Source organism: Perna viridis, chromosome 8 (assembly GCF_037379345.1).
Source record: "Perna viridis isolate PV_CMFRI_1.1 ecotype Kerala chromosome 8, ASM3737934v1, whole genome shotgun sequence".
In the NCBI taxonomy this organism is placed as follows: Eukaryota; Metazoa; Mollusca; class Bivalvia; order Mytilida; family Mytilidae; genus Perna; species Perna viridis.
The window spans coordinates 25,482,924-25,506,917 of NC_142452.1; the positions used below are offsets into that span (position 1 = coordinate 25,482,924).

The 23,994-nt window shown below is 32.7% G+C and overlaps 1 protein-coding gene across 1 annotated transcript in view; it reads left to right on the plus strand.

The window, feature by feature from the left end:
• Nucleotides 1-1,538: 1,538 nt before the first annotated feature.
• Nucleotides 1,539-23,994, plus strand: part of LOC148609979 (uncharacterized) — a 163,968-nt gene continuing 141,512 nt past the window's right edge. Inside the window, exon 1 of the mRNA XM_088541715.1 lies at nucleotides 1,539-1,661. The gene's annotated coding sequence lies outside the window, so the exon portion shown is untranslated. The remainder of the gene's footprint in view (nucleotides 1,662-23,994) is intronic.

Sequence of the window (23,994 nt, forward strand, 5' to 3'; positions counted from 1 at the left end):
TATTATGCATAAAATTATAAATACAATGGAAAGACAAGAAAATGGAAGAATGAGATAATTATAGTAAATGAAAAAAAGGAACAAAAACAAAAAGAAAAAACAATTATGTACACATTATATATAAACTATATTAAATTATGTTCATAGTGAACAAGAAAAAAATGTAGTGGAACATTCTTAATCATTCATTTAACATTCTAAACAGAGAAAAAAAAACTTCTCCATATCAAATTTCTTATGCAAGTCTTGCAGGGGGCCAAATATGGGCCTGATCAGTCCTAGTCTTTTTAGCTGAACAGCCCATGTAAACTTCCATGCACATTTACAATTGTAACAGAAATCAATTAACATGATGGTTTCAATAGGAAGCATAAAACATGCACTTGTTTCTATATTTGAAAAAATTGAGTTCATTCAGGTACATTGGTATAAACTTGCAGTCTATTTAAGGAATGGCTGTTGTATTTTTTTGGTCTATGAGGAAATAACCTCAATTACACTAAATAACATACATAGCAAGTTATTTTTAGGTGTGCAACATAGGTCTTTAGGTTATTTAAATTACTGTGAAAGTGCAATAATTCATGGATACCAACTTTCGATGATCAGGGAAGACACACAAGTTCGCGGATTCTTGAATTCCTGGTTTTGAAGTTTTCAGTATACACATCAATGGGAATCTACTGTTCATTGGGAATCAAATTCCTTGGTTTGACCTACACACAAAAACCATGAAAATTGGTATCCCACGAACAATAGTACTTTCATAGTAGACATAAAAGATATATCAATCATTTCTTATAATTTAATTCTAGTACCAAAATTTAAGGAGAAAATCAGCAAAAAAGATTGATGACGTCACATTCACATTACCAAATTTGGTCTATGAGATGATGGACAAAATTTTTAATTCAATAAAAATGCTTGTTACATCTGAAATTAAATTATTACTCAGTACAGTACAATATACACTGAAACCTATCAAGTCAAACTTTTTTTTGAGTTTTTTAACACCCCTCTCCCCTCATTATTGTCAGGTTTGTCTGCCCTCTTCCTTTGTTCCGTTACACACAAAGGTAACCATCTCTTATCCATTACTCCTCCTTTACTACTGAGAAGAACGTAATGAAACTTTGACAGAATCTTAATTACATATTCCCATTATATATGTCGTAATTTAGATTTTGATCCAAGTTAATTCTGAGGTCAAAAGATGTTATCAAGTGGGAGGAGTGGGGGTATCAAGTTAATGAGCATAGCTCCCAGTTTTTCTAGTCTCAATATTGATGGTTGATAGTTTACTGAGCAATACAACCCTTATAGTTAAATGTTTGATTACTGCATTTATTTGTAAACAGTACAAAGAAACAAAAACAATAAAGACAGGAAAAAACAAATGCCAATACCTTTTATGAAATAAAAATACATTACACTTTATAGGTTTCAGATAAATCTATTGAACTTTGAAATTATCTATTTCAAAGCATGTTGCATAATTTTCAGTTCAGCTGTTACACCCCATTTTACCTGGGAGAAGAGAGTAATCAAGTAGGCCTTTGATCCTTGTAACAAGCAGTGGATCATACCTTCAGTTATTTGTATCAAATTGTACTAGGAAAGCATTTACTGTCATTGGATTTTATTGAATATTGTAATAGCAGGTTAGTGTCTTTTTCTAATTGATTTCGTATTTAGAATTTTTATGTTCCCTTTTGAGCATAACTATTTAAATTGCCTGTCTGTCTGTATGTTCTTATGTAAATTGTTGATGAAATAATGCAGTTTATATTGCATAGGACTAAAGGAACTTTCTAATGTAGTGTATAGCATAATGAACATTTATTTTCCTGCTTTTCAATTTTATTGCTATGAAATTTTTGCTGTATATCTTTTTTCCAGATTTGTCAAGCTTCCTTCTTCGTGATTATTTCTATACAGTCTAAATACTTTCTTCGTATAACTGTATGGACAATTTTCTTTGCTTCTGTAGAAATAATTGCAAGCTTTTTGTATAGAAAAATTAAGAGATTTGGTGAACTTTATTATGCAGGGTCATGCTTACCAGGGCACTGCACTTGTTGGACTGTTATTAGCTCTATTTTGTTCAGTGTTCTTTATCATAGCAAATTAAGGTGAATGCTGTAATGCTGTTGCTACAAATGTGCAGTTTTTGTGTTTCCATAAAACCATTGCTCCTATCTTTCCAGGTGATGGTGCCCTTTAATTGAAAGCCAAATATTCTCTTTCTGCAGTCTGTATAGTACCAAAACACTTTTTAGATATCATACAAATCTACTAGTGTAACATTGTTTCAAAACAAACCTTTACACTCCCAAGTCCATGATGTTTGTTTGTTTGTTTGTTGGGGTTTAACGTCCGAGCAGCAATATTTCAGCTATATTCAGACAACCCAAGTCCATGAGTCTGGATTGTATAATGATCCTGCAATGTCTGTCTGTCTGTCCATCTATCAAACTTTTAATATTCATATCATGTCTAAAGAACTGCTCAACCAAATCTTTTTAAACTTAACACTTTGCTGAGGACCAAGATGCAGGTCAAGTTTTTAGTGTATTTCCCATTCACTGGTCAGTAGATTATACCCTTCGATGGTACATGTATTTGTGAGCACTAGTGTAACTGTTAGGACCAACTCACAGTAAATTTGACAGTGTCATTTATCCTGATGACATAACTTAAATGATTGATGAAAGTCATGCTTAAAATCAAGTCTTAAACTGTCTTAATGAAGAAGCAAGCTTACAATTTAGTGAATGTAGGAGGGGTGCTGTAGGGCATCATAGCAACAGCACTTTTCCTCTTAAAGTGTTAAATTAAACAAGTCACCCGTATCATGCACAATTTTATTAATCACCATGCTTAATGCAATGTTACTGCCCAAAGCCATGATGCAAAAACTTAACTTTCTTCAGAATATTGTCTCAGAAAATTTTCATATAAATTCATTTAATTATCTGTGTTAGATTGATTTTTTAACATTTTAATGAATTTTTTTAAGAAATTTGATACAGTCTGTTAGTTCACATCTAATTGATTGCTGTAAAAATTAATTTTTCACTAATTGAAATCTATTTCAGTGTTTACTTGTTAATCAGATTTCACTTAAATCTGGAAAGAAATGTACGACTTGCTATTTTGGGTTATTGATTTATAGCGATTCACCTGAAATTGCGAGTGTACATTGATTGCGGGGGAGTACAAGTAATTATCTTAGTCAATATATTTCTTTCAATAATTGTTAAAGGAAACAATAGTAGCATGTATTTGTTAAAATCCATGAGATGATGGTTGGTTTCCAATGAAATACATTGGAGTAGAAATACAAAGTTACTAACCCAGGTTTGCTCATGAGTGATATTGTTTTTCTTAAATTACCTCTGTAATAAAGGGGTTTTATTCTACAGTTAGTTTTCAAAAAAATTGCTAAAAAATTATCCTATATAAAATTGATCGATAAATGTTGGTACGTTGTAAAGTTTTCAGTAAAAGAAGATGGTGGAGTTTTATGAAGGATAGACAAAGCAAGACTTCTGTCATATTTTAAAAGACATTGAAAAATTTTACACAGAAAATATGATAAAAACAATCCTTAATACTTTGTTAAATGTTTCCACTTTGGATCCACTTTGGAATGGATTGATACAGATTTTGAATGTAAGCCACCTTATCATCCTTCCATTTGCCTCTATTTCTTGGTACAAATCATCATTCCAATGTGGTCTAGTTACTTTTGTTTGAAAGAATAATCAAGGGAGCCAAGATTCTAGCAGTAATGAAAAGAATGTAATCCAGGGACAAAGACCAGACATGGAAAACAGACAAACACAACAAAGAACATAAAGTAACTAAAATATTATCTACGAAGTAACAAAAGCAAATGAGCAACTCAGACTCCACTTAAACTGGGAGAATGGACCAGGTGCACCAGTAGGGTAATAGCCCTCTGCTTGTCTAGAAACACCTGTCTAGTTGCTCATAAAAAGTCAAGTCCAGGGTAGACGAAAGAGGAAAGTGAAAACTATGACACATTGAACAAATAAGTTTTCATGGTGTAGATGGATACACTGGAACAATCCATGAGTTCATGTTGATGACCATTAAACTTCTGTAGTGATGACTTCAATCTTGTAGCAACATAACCCTGTTCCAGAAGCCTAATTAGAAGTCTAGTGTGATACAAAAAGTCAGTGTAGTTGTGGTAAGCTCTGGCATGATGTATGAGTTGTGATATGAAAACTCCATACGCAGGTGCTGGAGGGATGTTGCCAATACTGAATGAAAAGTCATCATGTTAGTTGTTCAGTTTGGTCAATAGTTTTCCTTTACTATCAATCTCTAAGTGTAGGTCAAGATATGGGGCTGACTTCACAGCAGCGTCTGTAGTATTCTTTATCTCAAGTTCTTTAGGGTAGATGCGATATATCAAATCCCTGAAACTAGGATTATTTATAGATAATATGTCATCTGTATAGCGGAAACTGAGGTTAAAGGATCTACCTAAACGATGTTCTTTCTTTTGGATCTGATCAGCTGGTAAGTCAGCCTCATAAGAGTGAAAGAATAGGTCAGCAAGTAGAGGAGCACAATTTGTTCCCATTGGAATGCTGACCATTTGTTGAAAAATGTGTCCACTATACTGGACAAATATGTTGTCAAACAAAAATTCAAGTCTGAGGAATCTCGACCAGAAACTACATATTTGTAGAAGTATACCATCTTTTTTGGAGTAACAATGGTGTATAATGCTTTTGAGTCAGGATTTTAACTGTGTATTGGGCCCCGTGCAGGTCTGGGTGTTAAAAGAATAGGCCTGCAGCAGCGCTAAGCTTGTCGTATAAGGCGACTAAATAGTGCTCAGAAACCTAGCCAGGGGCTAGGCGCTCTGCCCACAGAGCAACTGGGATGTGTGCCCCAGGTAGTGGAATGGGGTACCTCTGGCATGTTACATGCTGGGGTTGTCAGGCTATAATACGGAAAACCTGACCGATAGTGGTGCACCGTGTTGGGAAAGATGCCACATTCCTCGCACGTTAAAGAACCCTACTGTGGTATTCTCCCAGAGTAGGAACCATAGGGCTCCGCCACAGGAGGTTAAATTGCCTGACCCTACCCACCTCTCCCCATTTCCAGTGGCAATCAAAATTTGTCAACCCCTTTGTCCTTGTGTCTCACCCCTTTTTCATTCCATCATTTCATGTTCATTGTCTGAATATAGCTGAAATATTGCTGCTCGGACGTTAAACCCCAACAAACAAACAAACATAACTGAGTATTGGGAATAGAAGTAAAAAGTGTTGAAAAATGGTAGATTTTAATGCTATTATATTCTGATAATAATCTTGAATTAAGGGTTTCCAGAAGATTTTTCAAATTTTTTTAGGATCCGCATTGAATTAATACCACTACGGGAGTAACAAGTGTTGTGGTAAGACAGGAGGCCCTCTTTGACAGCTGTGAGTAGAGAAGTTAAAGTTTTGAAAGAGATTTAGTGGTCCATTTTGCAGATCCTGCTGTCCAACATTGTTTGAATAGATTCTTTTGGAGTTTAGGAATCCAGTACATTGACGCTATATATCACAATCATTTTTGGTAGAGAGACCCAAAGAGCACAGCACAGATTTATGGTTTTTCACTATCTCTTCTTTGGAAAGTGTCGTGGCAGTATAGGTCTTATCAATGCTATTATTTTCTACGTCTACCTCTGATAATAAATATTGGATGTAATACGTTTTGCAGACAAAAACAATGTCATTTTGGGCTTTGTCTGCTTGAACGACAACACATTTGTCATTTGTAGTAGACAATGTTTTTGCTTCAGGGTTTTTGAAAACTGATGTAGAATTGAGATTCATTGACCAACTTCAAACTTTCATAATTGAAGACCTCACAGCCTTTACCCACTCTGAGAAAGAATCAATATCTTCTTGTTCTCCTTTCATCCATTCTCTTGTGTAATCCTCTACAGCATCCATAAGAACTTTAAAGTTATAATTCCAATTCATGGAGTTTGGTTCATGGTACTTGGGACCTTTAGAACCTTTAGAGAGGACCTTACCAAGAGATTCGTTTTCATTGATGCTTAAATCTCCAGTAAGGACGTGACCAGAAGGACCGTATTTAAATGGAGAGTTCTTGCAAGAACAGTCAGGTTGTTTAGCCTTGAAGTCCTCAATCTCAAGGTTCTGCAATAGCCTTTTAAACTTGAAAATTTTGGGTGGCTGTGTGATGGAGGTAGGGAAAATAAATTTGCTTCTATATGTTGCAGTATTTAGCAAAAGAAAAAAAAATTGTGGTTGGAAAAAGTCTCTATAACAATACTGAACTTGTTAGTCTGGACATCTGTGGACTAGTCAGTACTGGTATACAGAATAGTGCAACAATCTGGCAGGTTCCACACTATCAGTGGTATATAAACACATTTTACTTAAATTTTTACACCCACATTGTCATCGTCATCTTGGAACACTTCTTCTTGGTGCAAAAACTTTTTTTGAAGTCAAAAGATAGTTCTGAAATTTTGATATGTTTTTTTGTAATTTAGACCACTTTTAAGTTATAGGGGATAAAAGCTGGGCAATGTCCAAAAATTCAACTTTTAAGCTCACCTGGCCAAATTAATCTGTTAAGCCATGATTGAGTTATTGCTCTTTTTCATGTTTTGTTGTTGCTAATTTTAATGTTATTTCTTTCAAAAATCTTCTTCTCTGACACTAACAGGCCAATTGGAACAAAATTTGGTGTGAATTTAACTTAGTGTATTATTCATAGAACTAATTTAGGGATTTTTGATCCATGGAAAATCATGGCTGCTGTTACTAGAAATAGAACAAAAGGGTCAATCAGAAGTTTTTATTATATGTCTCCAAAACTATTGTCATCACGTTGCGTCCTTTGTTGTCTGTTATTGTTAGCTTTTTTTCAAACATCTTTTCCTCTGAAACTGCAGGACTCTTTGGAATGAAACTTGGCATGGTTGTTTTTAGGGTATCATGCACAGACTGATTGTTTGAAATTTTAGAAATATTGAAAAAAACATGGCAGCTGTTACTGAAATTACAGTTTTTTTTACAAATAACTCAAAAACCTGTGAATTTAGCTAATTCTGACATGGGGTAATAGTATTCACCATCAGAAGGCGGACCAATGCTGAAATTTACAAAATAATTCATTACTTGATTTAGGAGTTATGGCCCTTGAAACAGATTTGTTTTGTTGTTTTTCACGTGTACAACTTTGAAAATCTTATTCTCTGAAAGCATGCGACAAAAATTATTGAATGTTAGCAGAAATGTTCCTTAGAGACAGACTGATCATTTAAATTTTTTCTTCAAATGAAAAAACATTGTCATTATTACTAAAATAGAACATGGGAGTTATCAAAATGCCTTTTTCACAATTTTTTTCTCAACTGCAGAAGAATAATGAAGATGAAAGCTACTCATAAGATAAACATGGTATTTTGAGTTGGCTGGCAGTATTGAAATATTTTTCTGTCACTTTCATCAGTTGCTTGGATTCCAATGATTTTTGGTTTCTCTAGGGAAACCTAGTATTCTATGTTGAATGGTAATGATTGTCTTCTCACACTGGTTTGTATACTTGCTTTGATTACAACGATATATGGTTTATATATACCGGGGGTAGTATGGAGTTGAATGGTGATGATAAAAATGTTGTATAGCAATGATTTTACTTCATTTTATTTTCTTTCTCAGCAAATATATAGTGAGCTAATCTTACAGAGTCACTTGTTTTATTTTTAGTCTGATTTCAATTTGTTCTTTTATTGGATTCTACCTAAGTCGTGTCACCCTGCACTTGGCTGTTGAGTTATGACTGGCCCAATGGGCTACACCCTTAAAAATTAGCTACTTTATTTCTGGTCCAATTTTGTAAAAAAAAAATTGTCATTGGATTTCTTCTAGAAGATCAAAACTCCATCTTTCAATCAGTATTGAAATATTTCTCATTGTTTTTGAGTAACAAGGTTTCAAATGGGCCAATAACATCATATTATATTAATTTTGTACATTTTGTGATGTTTAAATTTAGATCATCTCAAAAATTGTGATGGAGACACTAATAACGGCAACATATTCTATATTTATTTAATTTTAATGTGGTAAGTATAATGTAGCAGTCTTTTTAAAAATCAGACAGAAGGTGATTCATGTATGTCAAAAACCCACCAAATTCAGGTTTTTTTCTTGTTCAGACACAGTAACTGATCACATAACCAGCCTTAGTTTTTCATTTGGTTGTTGCGCTTTTGAGATAATAATTATATAGATTGTACATGAAATTTGCACTTTGCAAGAGTTATTGTTCTTGATTTGGCTTGATTTGGTTGCTTTTAGTAGGAGATAATTGTATGATTTTCTTGAAAGTGCAAATCTGAATGCAGAAAAGGTTGTTGTTATGTGAAAGTATAGCATATGTGGACTAAAAACGCATTGTTTGTTTGGAGGGTTTTTCTTGACCATGAATCGCTTTACTATTGGTATGTGGACTAGTACTTAAATTAATAAAAAATCTCTTCTTGAGATTAAAAAATTCTCCATTCTTTGGAAGGTTATTTTTATTAGATATTTCTTGCTGATTGTAACAATTTTTTGTGAATTGTTACACTTTACAAGAAATTTAAGAAGTTTTCTATCAAATTTACTCTATCATTAATTACCATGTTTGGTGGGCATTGACCTTGAACTTTGACTTTAAAGTCAAATTAATGATTTTCAAGTATTAACTCCTCTGAAATCTTGGGTGTTAGTAACTGTATTTGAATGTTGACATTGTACCCACTACAAACAGCCTACTTTCTGTATGGCTCAGTTGGCTCAGCAGGTGCCTTTTGCTGCTCAAATTTGCAATTGATACATTTTGGGGATAATTACTCTGACATACTAATTTTCTAATACTGAACCAATATATAGCAAACTTGGCAATGGTAAAGCATCTTTTGACCTGTGCTTACTCATATTAGTATAGGATTGCAGTACCAAGGTGAAACATTGAGGCTCTCTGGAGCTTCTTGTTTTTTTTCAAAACCATTTGTTGTTTCTTGTTGACATTACTTGAGTTCCTTTGATTAGGATTTTTGAATCTCCTATTAACCAGAGTAACTTTTGTTTCATGAAGATTATTAAAGTATGGTAATGTGAGGGGTTTCATAGATCGAGGAAAAATCAAAGACTAAAAGCCATTCTTAATTGTCAAAGATTAATGAGCAGAGGCTTTCAGCTACAAATAAGTTATGTAATAAGATGGTAAAAAAATGTCATACTATAGATGTGAAATTTACAGATGGTGCTGCCACCTACATCCTCCCTTATGGCATTGATGTGTTACTTTGGCTAAGAAAGATCGTAACAGATAATTTTTTAATTGATGTTTAAACATGCAATGCACTTTTTGTTAGATACAATACCATTATTGGAGATCAATGAAAATTTAATATTGTAAATGGAAACTCGAGTTGGTTGTTATTAGGTACAAGACTTTGTAAGGGGTAGGTACAAAAAAATGGGTTTTTTGTAGATATTTGTACATGTTATAGGAGTTTAAGTTCTGTAACATACAAAAAGGATATCCAAAACTTTAATTGTATTTAGTACATGTCTTTTTGTGATGAATGATGCATATTTGGTACAGGTCTTTGTAAGTGTTTGGTACAGAAGTTATCATGAATTAAGACTTAATTTGCAAACAGATTGTTTTTGCAAGATATAAGTTTGAAAGTGGTATATCAGCAAGATGGAAATTTAAAATGAAATGGTAATTGTTATAGGTCTTAGTTTAGATGGATGATAATATGATCATGGGGTTGTTATGTTTATGGTCATGTCTTCTATGCATCCATGGGGTGTTTATGTTATTCATGTTGCAATACTTCTGTTATAATTTTGTGAGTTAAAAACCTTTGCTAAATATATTAAAATTGGAATGTCAGGTAAGATTTGAATGTTTTACCTGATACATACAGTAAGCTGAATTAAATAAGAACATTTACATCTACATGTATTTTCAGTTGTACATGTTATTCAAATTTCTAGATGATGAAATATTTACGACTGGCTGTATTCATTAAGTGCATTTTTTTGTATGTATAATTTCTGTTGTAAAGGAACTGTAGGTGAGTAAAATAAGCTCTGCCAGGCATGTACAGTCGACTGTATTCATAATGTAACCAAGTCTTGTATGGAAATCATAGGTGATAAAATGAATTTTGTCAGGTCTGTACAATCAGCTGTATTGATAAAAAAATTGATGCAGACATATATGTTCTCTTGTATAGAATAAGGAATCATAAGTGATAAAAATGAATTTTGCCAGGTATGTACAATAAGCTGTATAGATTAAGAATGATTACATGCATGTAGCTTCTGCTCTAAAGGAATCCTGAGAGTTGCCTTATAGTTACATTCACCTGTATTAAGAAAATATTGTAACAGATATTGTACTTCTGTTGTATAGGATTAGGATTGCAGGACATAAAATTAGCTTTGCCAGGTATGTACAATAAGTTGTATTCATAATGTAACTTGTGTTATATGCAGATATATTGGAAATATAGGTAAGATTGGAACTTGATCTATTTATCTGCAGTCTGGAATTGTTTTACACTGTTTCTTCACAATATCTCCAGGTAAGATTATTGTATAATTTGTTATTCAAAGACTATGGGAATTTCACAGAATATGTGATTTTTTATTGAAAACTTGAGGGAATTGTCATTTATAATGTTTGTCAGAGTTTTACTGCTGGAAATAAATGATTTTTTTTTCTATGGCTTGTTTTTGCAGGCTCTGTCTAATAGAGTAATTGCCATGTTTTTTGTTTTTTTTTTTAAATAATTGGTTTCAGAAATGTGATGTATGATGGACACATAGAGAAACAGACAGACAGAAGTAGCCAATGATGATCACTAAATATCTATGACTTGTTGAATGGGTGGTATTTGATATTTAATTTAGGGGAGCATCCAGGATTTCAGAATTGGCTGTAGTAAGATATTTTTATTCCTTTGTAACCAGCATGATGACTAAATTTTGTGTCATATATTTGTCAAATCTGTCCAATTATGAGGAAATAGTATTGTTCCTGTGAAAGAAAAATGTACACAAACAAAATGGTAGAGTTTAGGATTATATATTCATTAAAGATTTAATATTAATACTCATGAAGTGGCAAGGTATTATCTGATACTGTCTGAAAAAGATAGGGTTTTGTCAGTCTGTCTGTCCCCTGAGAGTTTCTAGATGATTACTTAAGAAGATATTGAATAATCTTTTTTCAAACTATGTATAATTATTGAGCATAAAAAATACAGATCAAGTTCAAATTTCAGTATGATTGGATTATTGCCACAAAAGTTAAGCTATCTTAAATTATTCCCCCCCCCCCAAATTTATTTGCAATGTGGCAAGGATATTATTTAATGTCCCATTAGATGTCCTATTTTTAACATGTATTACTTGTCTGTATGTCTGTATATCTGCACGTGTAACTCAAAAATTAAGTGGAACTTAAAAATGATTTTTGTAAATATGTAAACTTTCAATACAGAAAAAGGTGGAAAGAGGGAATACTATAGGCTTAATCTTAGCTGCTTATTTTAAGTGAAATTTTTCTATGAATATTATAGAAAAGATATCTGCCATTAGAAAAAAATTGTGTGGTTGAATTGAAAGTTTTAAACTTGTTTCTTGTCTAAGACACTATGTATGTTACTTACAAGAAATTTCTGCAATTTTGCCAAGTAAATAACTTGTTTGTTGTATAGTAATTACCAATAAATACCACTAATTAGCAATGGCATAAGTTAATTGATCTACTAATAATTTTGACCTTGATTTACTTGGCTCCAATCAGCAATATTCGATTATTTCTTTGATGTCAATCTAGAAACATTTTACAGGAAAAGTGATTTACCATGAAGTAATTTCTTCCAAGATGAGTTTTTATGTTTGGTCAGATGGTGTTTGTATAGAGTGTATAAAATGTTATATTTTTTTGTTAGTGTAATTCCAGGATCTTTTAAGCAGAATTTATTTTGAAAAAATTTAGTAGGTTCATAAATTTTTTGCCAATGACTTTATCAATAAGTGTTGACTGTACTGCTGTTTACCCTAATTTGGCAGCATGGCAGGTGACTAGCCGGAACAGCTTGTCCTTATGCAGCATTTGAACGAATTCAATCACCGTCAGTTTTTTGATGGATTAGCCATGCTTGTCTGTGTTTATTTTAATCACCTTGTCCGTCATCCCTCTATACAAACTTCATCACAAAATGTCAGCTTCCAGATTTGGATTGACGTGTGACTTAATATAGATGGGGCATAAGTTGTAAGTGGTTTTTGGTGCTGTCCCATATCAATCTTCCATTTCACAATATTTAGAGCAAATAATTTTCTAATGCGTTGTCATGTTCCTATTTGCAATTTTCAATGTTATCCATGTAAAGCTATGGTTCTCCAGTTCAAGGCTTTGTTTTTCATCTAATGCAATAAATGTCTTGAGGTAAAAGGGTTTAGGAAGTCAATTTCCTCATATCACAGAGGAGAAATTGATATTTAGTTGATTATTCCATCCGATTTCCAGTTAATCTGTATTGAAGAATTTATTGGAAGAAGTTATACCTTACTTGTGTTTCTGTATTTTAGCAATCTGATAAATTTAACGATAAGATGCTAAGAAACTTTGAAAAGTCAAAGGAATCCATTATTAAAAGTAAATCAATTTCAATTGAAAGAGATCTTATCTAATGAACATGGACAAATTAACATTAAAAGATATAGGCAAGTTTTTATTTTTCAATTACTGCTGTCAATTTGATTTTTAGGCATTCCATGCAAAGGGAAATAACTCTGTCAACCAGATAGACTGGTTGGCTGATATTTTAGAATTAAGAATATATATTGACTTTTTTTTTAAACTGAAATAATCTTCAACATTATGTATCACAGGCAAAATTATTTCATATGATTTTCACACAAATTTCTCATGGTTTTCACCTGAATTGACCAAATAAACTTTGTGACAGACTGTTCACTTGAAATTTGGATGAATTGAGCCTTCACGTGAAATTTGTGTTAAGTGAATTTCACCTGATAATCATGTGAATTTCATGTGAAGCTTGATGAACATGAATCTCACAGGAAAAATATTTGCTTAATGTGCATCATGAAATTAGTGAATAATTGGTAACCATGAAAACAAGTACTTTTACAGTATAATGAAAATTCCATGAGATAATCACCAAAGCAGTAGTATTCAAAGTAATAAACAAGAGTACATTGTTGTACCTCTGACAAACAGAAATACTGGCCATAACATTTAAACTTACACTGTGAATAAATATTTAGATAAAGGCAGTTAAGTACAAAACCTGAAATGCTTCTTGAGAAATGTATGGTAGTTCATACCTATATCAGTGTGTTGGAGCTGCTTGATTGAGTTAAATCTTAATTGGAGTTTTCAGTTTTTGGGACCCTTAGTATATCAGGTCCTTAATTTCATTTTATTATGGATGTCTCTACCATTCAGGAGCATATAAATCCTCACAAAGGAGTCATGCAAGAGACAAAAAGGGTCAAGTCAACCACCAAGCAAGTTTGTGGGACATATTTTTGTGTTCTTTTTAGATGATGGGCTGTAAACGAACAGAATTTAACTCTGGCAAATTCTTCTACACTAAAAATACTGTTGTCCATAACGGTGATGCGAGACCAGACATTTCAGTGAATTTTGTGTTTAGATTTATTATACCCCTGCAAAATTTGGGGGTATATAGGAACTTGTTTGTCTGTCCACATTTCTTGTATGTGAAATTCCTCAGCAATAGAAATAGAGCAGTTCAAGGGGTATAGGAAAGTTGGGCATCATATGTAGATGAGCATGAGGGAAATAAATTTAATTTAATCACCTTGTCTGTCGTCTGTCTATTCGAACTTCATCACAAAATTTCAGCTTCTAAAGGTTGGATTGATTTCAAAGTTGGTGTGCGTCTTTATATAGATGAGGCATAAGTTGTAAGCAATTTTGGGTGCTGTCACGTCTTACACTTAACATTTGACTTTGTTTGAAGTGGGGGGAGGGTAGATTCTCTTTGTGAGCTTGAACAGTATTTCTAGTTCAATTTTGGTGTTTATTTTATGATATCATTGGAATGAAATCTGCTGAATTTTACCTATCCATGTGTATTGTCCATTCTACATATAAGAAATATCATATTTTTTTACTTTTAAAGTGCAAACTATTGACTTGCTATCATAAGTAATAGTATACAGTGTATGGAATAGGAAACTTACATATGATTCAATAATCCTCTGGTTATATGGCACTTAGATTTCATATTGAATATCCTATTAAATATTTAAGTACCAGTCTTTCTAAAAATCAGACAGAAAGTGATTCATGCATGTCAAAAACCCACCAAATTCAGTTTTTTTTCTTGTTCAGTCACAGTAACTGATCATGTAACCAGTTTTAGTTTTTCATTTGGTTGTTGCACTTTTGAGATAAGAATTATATAGATTGTACATGGAATTTGCACTTTGCAAGAGTTATTGTTCTTGATTTGGCTTGATTTGGTTGCTTTTAGTGGGAGATAAATGTATTATTTTCTGAAAAGTGCAAATCTGAATGCAGGAAAGGTTGTTGTTAAGTGAAAGTATAGCATATGTAGTCTAAAAAAGCATCGTTTGTTTGGTGGGTTTTTCTTGATCATGAATCACTTTACCATTGGTAGTTACTGAATTCAATGCGGACAGATACATAATTCAAATGAATATTCCTACAAGCTAGTTCCTGACCAGCTGACAATTTTGAAAGTTTGGTCACTAACTACATGTAGTTGGGTTATTTTCCTTAATTGAGTTTTTAGCTGTTTCCGTCAGTTTTCTCTTTTTCCAACAGGAATAGTATCAGGAGGGCTTGATTGAACATGAAAAGAATCATAATTTCCCATTGGAATTAAATTTTTTTTCCCGTTCAACTAGGTCACTATGTTAATGTTATTTTGTCGTGGAAAGAAAATGATTTATCTTGTCACTAAATCTTAGAAATTGAACATTGTTTTTTGATACTTTATTTCAAGATATTGATGTTTGGTTTGGGCTATCATAATTCTAGATAGCATGCATTTATTAAATTGTAGTTAGAGCTAAATGGAATTTGATTTAGAAAAAAAATGGCTATGATAGAAGTTCCATTTGAGTTTCATCCCTGTGAAATTTAAAGGATGAAAAACGTGTCTGGATATTAACAGTATGTTTTAATAAAGAAAAGCACTCTCCACGCAGGGTTAGGGTACAAAAAGTTATTTTATAAACCTGAATTTACTTTAAAAAGTGATTTTTGAGCAGTATAGGACCATATGATAATCTTTTTGTCTTAGTTCAAAGGCCAAGGTCACAAAATAATTTTTTTAATGGCTGCAGGTGTATTGCTCATGTTTGTATCAATGAGAGAAATTGTAACTAAAGGTAATGTTTTTATACCCTGTTTGATTAGGATTTTATGTCTTAAATAGTACCATCTATCTGCCTTTCTCTCCATAGAGCTTCTGAAGTTTAAAACCTACCACACAAAGTGGCAAGGTCATACCCTCCAAAAAATTGCAATCCTCTATCTGTCTGTTCCCTGACAGTTTCCAGATGATAACTTTAGAAGATTTTCAAACTTTGTTTAATTATTTTGTATCATAAAATACAGATCAAGCTTGAATTTCAGTTTGATATGGTAATTTCCATGGAAGTTATGGCCATTAATTTTCAGCTGTTTTTACCCCCCCCCCAATTATTTTGCAGCAAGGTGGTATCATTTAATGTCCTATTAGATGCCCTAATTTTTTTAGACAGAGATTAAGATCATATTATAACTTTTAAGTAGCTGTCTGGTCTTTGTAAGAATCATGCAAAATCTGATAAATGTGATAAGCCCCAAAAAAGGCTACATACTTATAATTAAGTTTTTTATGGGTCCATACTATGAAATATGTAATTATTCATTCAAATCTGCCTGCTCTAAGGAGATAATCAACATTAAAAATCCAATAGAATCTATTGTAATTGAATGTCATTTACAGAGTTATCTCCCTTAATTTTGAAATCTACTGTGCATTCTATGTAATTTTTTATCTCCTAAAAATAAAATATGGGAAAAACTAAATATTAATTTCTGTTTACTATGGCAGTTAAGACAAAATATCAAAAATAAAAATATGTAGGCTTTTACCCATGAATCACATTTTGCATGATTCTTAGCTGGAGTGCTACCTAAGTACAAATGAAAATATATACTATTCTATTAGCCGGTAAATACTGTAAATGTAATAATTTTCGCGGTTGCTAATTTTCACAGATTCTGTCTAGTGAATATTTTCATGAGTATCAATGTACTATAATGTACACAATAAATTTTTGAAGGTATTATCCCCAAAATAGTTAAGAATTGGCTATGATAAAAATTTTGTCTATTGAAAAATAACATATATTTTCCATGTGCATATTGTTTATTGTGTGAAGTGCAATAAACAAAATATGCACATGGAAAATTTAGGTTATTTTTCAATAGATAAATTTTTTATCATAGCCAGTTCTTATAAATTAATTTTAAAACATATTTTTATCTTTAAACATGAGAAAAATAGCTAATTTAACTGAATAGGGGCGTGTCAATATTTTTTTCATCCATTGAGATATAACAAAATTATTTTAACCAATCAGATTACAGTATTTATCTCCAATAAATTTATTATTGAAAATCAGTACACTGTGAAAATTGAAACTTTTACAGATTTTCTCCCTCTTGCATTCAAATTTTTGGGGCTGTAGGAATTTACTTGTCTGTGTGTCTGTCTGTCTATGTGTCTTTTAAATGCAATGCCAGAGCTTACCAAAACTATGAAGACTTTTTGAATCGCACTAGAATTCTAACAAATAGGCTTCTGGAACAGGGTTATGTTGCTACAAGATTGAAGTCATCACTACGGAAGTTTTATGGTCGTCATCATGAACTTGTGGATCATTACAGTGTATACATCTGCACCATGAAAACTGATTTGTTCAATGTGTCATAGTTTTCCTTTCCTCTTTTGTCTACCCTAGACTTGACTTTTCAGGAGCAACTCAGCGAATGTTTCTAGAAAAGCAGAGGATGCTTATCCTACCAGTGCACCTGGTCCATGCTCCCAGTTTTTAGTGGAGTCTGTGTTGCTCATTTGTTTTTGTTACTTTGTATGTATGATTTTAGTAACTTTATGTTCTTTGTTGTGTATGTCTGTTTTCTATGTCTGGTCTTTGTCCCTGGATTACATTCTTTTGATTACCGCTATAACCTTGGTTCCCTGTATTCTGTCCTGTGGATTTTGATGAACATGTGCATGAAAGAAGAGAATGATTGTAAAATGCTTGCAAGATAAAATCCTGATTAAAGTTTTTCATCATAAAAAAGTTCATGAGCAGTCAATTCTACCCTCCTGTAAATCTACTCACTGTTCTAGATTATATGTTCACTAAACTTTTATACTGATTTTATTTGCAACTGCTAATAGTCTGTCAAATGAACATTCTATTTGTTTTTGACGTTTCTAAAAATGTGCAATTTGATGAGAAATGTTTTTATGAGGGAACACAATTTTTAGGGATGGAGCGTCAGCGATGTTCTACATATTTTGATCCTCAGTCAAACATGAATGGCTTCAAACTTCTGTCAGAAGTGGCGTATGCATTTAGGATGTGATTGAACTTTGAACTTTTAACACGGACACACATCATGTATATAGGAACATATGTAGATAGGATGTGATTGTAACTTTAATGGAGATGCATGTCATGTGTTAAAGGAAAGTTACCATGTTCCCTTTGGTTAGAACTTCATTGGCTGGATTAATTGGTGGAAAATTAAGATTTCAAGCAATATTTTTTTTCTTGCAATTTTAGGGGGCATATCCTGGGTCAGCCTTTCTGTGAATTCTTAACTGTTTTTTTTTTCTTCTGCAGAATTAGCGAATTGCAAATATACTTTATTAACAATTCAAAAACTTTGTGGTGTACTGAATTTACTAATGGATACTATTTTGTAGGTTATCATGGATATGTAAACACTCCTCCAGATGGTTTGAATTTAACCAAAAAAGTTAAATTCTTCTATTTTATTATTCTTATAAAATATATTGGGAATAGATTTGGTTAACCAAACAAAACCAACTCTCACTTACAACCAACTTAGACGTATACGACATATGTAAATAGCTCTGGGAATAATCTCAAATTGGATATTGAATTCATACTTTTCTAACCTTTTGAATAATTTGTCATACGAGCGATGATTAGTATTTTAAAATCCCCATATGTGTTTTATAGAATTGCAAATTGTCATGATTCTAAAGAAATTTGATTTGTAACGATTCCCTTCTATTCTGGAGACATTTACAAAAACTCCAAAGGGATATTATTGCTATTAGAGAGTATCAGTTTAAAATTCCTTTGAATGTCTATTACATAGGATGTCTTTTCAAAAGGCAATTTATAACTTGTTGTTTTTGGTATTACGAAATCTGTCAATAGAAAAAATGGATTTTTAATATTTAAAGGATTATAATTGAAAAGTGTGCATTGCTAAAAACTATGAGCGCCTTGACAACCTTGTTTTTCTGCTGCTGAATGTGTAAAATACAGTGAAATCTGTCTAAATCTTAGTGATTTAATTTATTTAGGCAAGTGTAAAATTTACATAGGTTCAAATAGTATTGAAATAGATCTGAAGGTAGTTCAGAAGGTTTCCAGTTTACACAGGTGGTGAGTTTGCACAGGTTACTGGTTTACACAGGTGATGAGTTTGTACAGGTTACTGGTTTACACAGGTGATGAGTTTGTACAGGTTACTGGTTTACACAGGTGATGAGTTTGCACAGGTTACTGGTTTGCACAGGTTACTGGTTTACACAGGTGATGAGTTTACATAGGATATTGGGTAGCTTGGTGTATAATTATAAAATACATGATGAAATGTTATTCTAGAACTGAGTATTTTTGAGATGAGATGGCCATAGTAAAAACAAGGACTTTTATATTCATCTTCAATCAGTGTATCAGAATCGTTCCAATCAGAATCCTTGACGAAGTCAGTAACCTTATTTTTACCATTCAGCAGTACAGTAAAAAAATCTTCAGCTGGTTTTTAAAGCTAAGCATTGTTGCCCTTGTATTGCTATACTCAGTTCCATCAACTGTTAAAAATAATAGTTGGAAAAATGCGACTAATAAATGGGTTGATTTTATTAAAAAAATAAGATATCAGTGTAGCACCCCTCCTTCCCCTTTTTGGTTCAGCTGTCCCTTTTAAGCTCACCTGGCCGAAGGCCATGTGAGCTATTGCCATCACTTGGCATCCGTCGTTATTGTCCGTCGTCGTCGTTAACAATTTTTCAAAACTCTTCTTCTCTGACACCACTGGACCAATTGGAACTAACCTTAGTATGAATGTTTCTTGGGGTATCCTGCATAGAACTGATGTGGGGATTTTTGATCCGTTGAAAAAACATGGTCGCTGTTACTAAAAATAGAACATAGGAGTCAGACAGTAGTTTTTCGCATATATCTCCAAAACTGTTAGGTTTAGCTGAATTCTGACATGGGGTGAAAGTGTTCAGCATGATGAGATCTATCTTTGGTCAAATTTTCATTTTAATATGTTAAGCCATGTTGGAGTTGTTGCCCTTTTTCAATGTTTTTTTGCTATTTTGAATGTTATTTCTGTCAAAAATCTTCTCCTCTGACACCACTTGACCAATTGGAATAAAACTTAGTATGAATGTTCCTTGGGGTATCCTACATAGAAATGATGTGGGGAGTTTTGATCCTTTGAAAAACATGGTCGCCATTACTAAAAATAGAACATAGGGGTCAGACAGTAGTTTTTCGCATATATCTTCAAAACTTAGGTTGTGCTGAATTCTGACATGGGGTAAAAGTGTTCAGTCCTACTAATGCCTTGTTGAGTTAAAATTGTTGGACAACTCCTTGTTAAATTTATTGCTCTTGAAAGACAAACTTTTACAAGGTGAGCGATTCAGGCTCCTGGGAGCCTCTAGCTTGAATTTCTGAATCACCACTGAGGAGCGTTTAGTAAATTTCTATAATTTAATCTCCTTTTAAAAGCTAACATATTATGACATGACAGATCTGCACCATCTGAACTGCATGATGGTTTTGCCTATTTTAAAACATTTTTGTTATCTGAACGAAATTTTTGATATTAGTTATATTTAACTGTTATTTCCTTTACAAATGAAAAAATGAAAAGGATTTGATATATGAGCAATGTAGTGTATAGTAATTTTACCCATGTTTTATGACAAGCTTTAAGTGTCTAGGAGTAATACTTTTTGTACTGAATTTCACCATTTACCAATACTTATTTAGAAAAATATGATGTCTTATATTTTGTTCTCAATAATTTGCATGGTTTTTTCATAGAATCCAAAGTAGAAAAAAATTATGGTATTAGAATATACCAAATTATTGTTGCTTTGACTCGTAATGCATAGATCAATGTCCTGCTATCATAGCAAGTCCGTGATCGTTATATTGGAACTAGATAATCACTAGGTATTGTATTATGCTGACAATTTATAACTTTTTCTATTAATTTGTTATGTTTTTTAAATAAATATTTCATAATATCATCCTTTTAATGGAAAAGCTTATAAGTTTTCTGGCTTCTATTTGTCTTATAGATTTTTTCCATTTTTCACTTGGAATATTAGTAAGTGAAAATATCGCATGATGATAGCATAATTTGTGTCACGGTTTGAACAGTTCTAAGCATAGTTTATAAATATTATAAAAGGAATTTTTTTCTTAAATTCCATATTTTAACTTTTACTTAAACACGCCTTAATGCCTATAATCTGTTTGGTTGGTTTTTGTAGTATAAAGGAAAGATTTAAGAAAATACACCATGCACTAAATTCAGATTTAATTTCTTTAAATCTTTGATATTTAAATGGATCTGATTGGTCATTATATGAGTGAAGAATATATACATGAGGAAAATTAAAGCAGGAAAAAAAAACCTAATTTGATTAACTGAAAAAAATGGCTCAGTATTGCATCATCATAGTTGAGTTCATTTTTAGTACATCAGATTGTTTGAAGATGCATGTCATCAAGGTTATGATCTAGTACCTTTTATTCAGTCATTATACCCCTCGCTCAAAGTGGGAGGAATATAGAGATCATGTTGTCTGTATGTTTCTATACCCCTCACTCAAAGTGGGAGGTATATAGAGATCATGTTGTCTGTTTCTATACCACTCGCTCAAAGTGGGAGTATTATAGAGATCATGTTGTCTGTATGTTTCTATACCCCTCACTCAAAGTGGGAGGTATATAGAGATCATGTTGTCTGTTTCTATACCACTCGCTCAAAGTGGGAGTATTATAGAGATCATGTTGTCTGTCTGTTTCTATACCCCTTGCTCAAAGTGGGAGGAATATAGAGATCATGTTGTCTGTCTGTTTCTATACCCCTTGCTCAAAGTGGGAAGAATATAGAGATTATGTTGTCTGTCTGTTTCTATACCCCTTGCTCAAAGTGGGAGGTATATAGAGATCATGTTGTTTGTATGTTCCTATACCCCTCGCTCAAAGTGGGAGGTATATAGAGATCATGTTGTCTGTATGTTTCTATACCCCTCGCTCAAAGTGGGAGGTATATAGAGATCGTGTTGTCTGTTTCTATACCCCTCGCTCAAAGTGGGAGTATTATAGAGATCATGTTGTCTGTCTGTTTCTATACCCCTTGCTCAAAGTGGGAGGAATATAGAGATCATGTTGTCTGTCTGTTTTTATACCTCTCGCTCAAAGTGGGAGGAATATAGAGATCATGTTGTCTGTCTGTTTCTATACCCCTTTCTCAAAGTGGGAGGTATATAGAGATCACGTTGTCTGTCTGTTTTTATACCCCTCGTTTAAAGTGGAAGGTATATAGCGATCATGTTGTCTGTCTGTTTCTAGATTCTCTCCGGTAATCTGTAGAAACCGCTGAATTGATTTCCATGAAACTTGCGCTATTCTTAATCAGAAAATGCTATCGGGCACCTCTTATTTTGTATTTCCATTTGAATGATTTTGCATTACCTATTTGGTGTCTGAGGAGGGAAGTGAGAAGAAACTGTGTTATTGTACCCCACATATTGATATGACTTTTGGTATTTAAATTCACCATGATAAGTTACTGGACAAGGCTGTAGTTGGTTCTGCTCCAGTGATTTTTACCAAAATTATGGGCCTTGTACTTAGGTAAATTCACAGAAATAAATGTTCTTTTAACTTCTTTTTCTAAATGCTTGGAGATTATGACATGACTTTTGGTATATAAATTCACCATGATAAGTTATAGGTTAGGTGTACGTTTTGTTCCGCTACAATGATATTTACTTTGGATCAATTAAAACTCAAAGAAATCACAGTCTGGAGTTTTAAACTACCATTCTGAGTAACAGAGGTTAGTTAGAAGTTAAAGGTCTAAAGCCTAAAAAACACTCTTATTCCTTTTTTATTGGGGTCTCTCTACATGTATTTCTCTTATGAAAAATTTACTTCTTATGAAAAATTTACTTTAGTATCCAACATGGGGATGCTTGGGTATGTGAGCATGCTCACTAAGGTTCTTTATTAAATAAGAATAATTTGAATACCTGAATTTAGATCACAGTGGAAAGAAAAACACAAACTATATGTATTTTGTATATCTACAGGGGTGAGTATTATATTGAAATTATTAAACAGAAGACCTTCTATAATACAGCAGACTTCTTGCATGGAATGAAACCCAACTACTGTAAACATATTAATTTTTGTTTACAGCTGCTAATTTTTGCAGTTCTGCAAAGTGAACAAATACTCACTGATATCAATTTTTTTACAGTTGCAAAATGTGATAAGCTTTATATAGCTTTAAAATAAATTTTGCATGCTGTTTTTTGCACTTTTATATTCACCCTGAAAAATTTAAACTTTAACATTAATTTATTCTCTCAATTTTGGTGTTGGAAAGGGGTAGAGCTGTCACATATAAACTTCAACCTTTAGATAAAGAGGATTGAGTTTAGTAAGTCTTTGATTCTGATAAAATTGTTTCAATTGGTGCATCAAGCTTTGATCAGTTTAGGCCATTAATTTGTAATGAAAACATTTAAAGGAATAATTTCAGGGTTAGAAAGTTCATCACAGCTGTCTCTGACGTAAAAAACTTATCAGTTTGTCCTCAAGTACAGAATATGTGATTTTGACTAAAAGAATGTTGCACTCATTGATTACACTTACTGAGTTGTAGAAATTATTTGTTATGGATCCCTAGGGGCATAGTCTACATTTCTGACAAAAAACAGTTCCTCAGTTTTTTCCTATTATCAGGAATTTATTGTATAGGAATTTCTGTAAATGGGATGTAAGAATCTGTGTTCTACAAGCTATTTTATAGCCTACTAAATATAACAGTTCATGGCCTCCTGACTTTGGATCTTAATAGGCGAAATTGTTCCATATAGGCAAGTATTTGGTTCCTTTAGTCCTAAACTGCATAGAAACTGATATAAAAATTTTTCAGATGTCTGGTTTAGGCAAGTTTCTGGTTTAATTCTGGGTTTGGTTTAGGCAAGTTTCTGGTTTATTTCTGGGTTTGGTTTAGACAAGTTTCTGGTTTATTTCTGGGTTTGGTTTAGGCAAGTTTCTGGTTTATTTCTGGGTTTGGTTTAGACATTAAGGAAAATTGGAAATAACACCCAAAGATTTTCAACTCTACAGTTCAAAGCCAAAATCAAGAGCGATCTCTTATCTTTGGAAAAGAAACTAAAAATTCTAAATTTGGTCAGGGTTGAATAAGAGATGCATAGATTCTTGGTGGAAAAATTACTTAAATCAAGAATAGGCTGAAGGAGAATCATTTCTCTCATGAAATCTATAG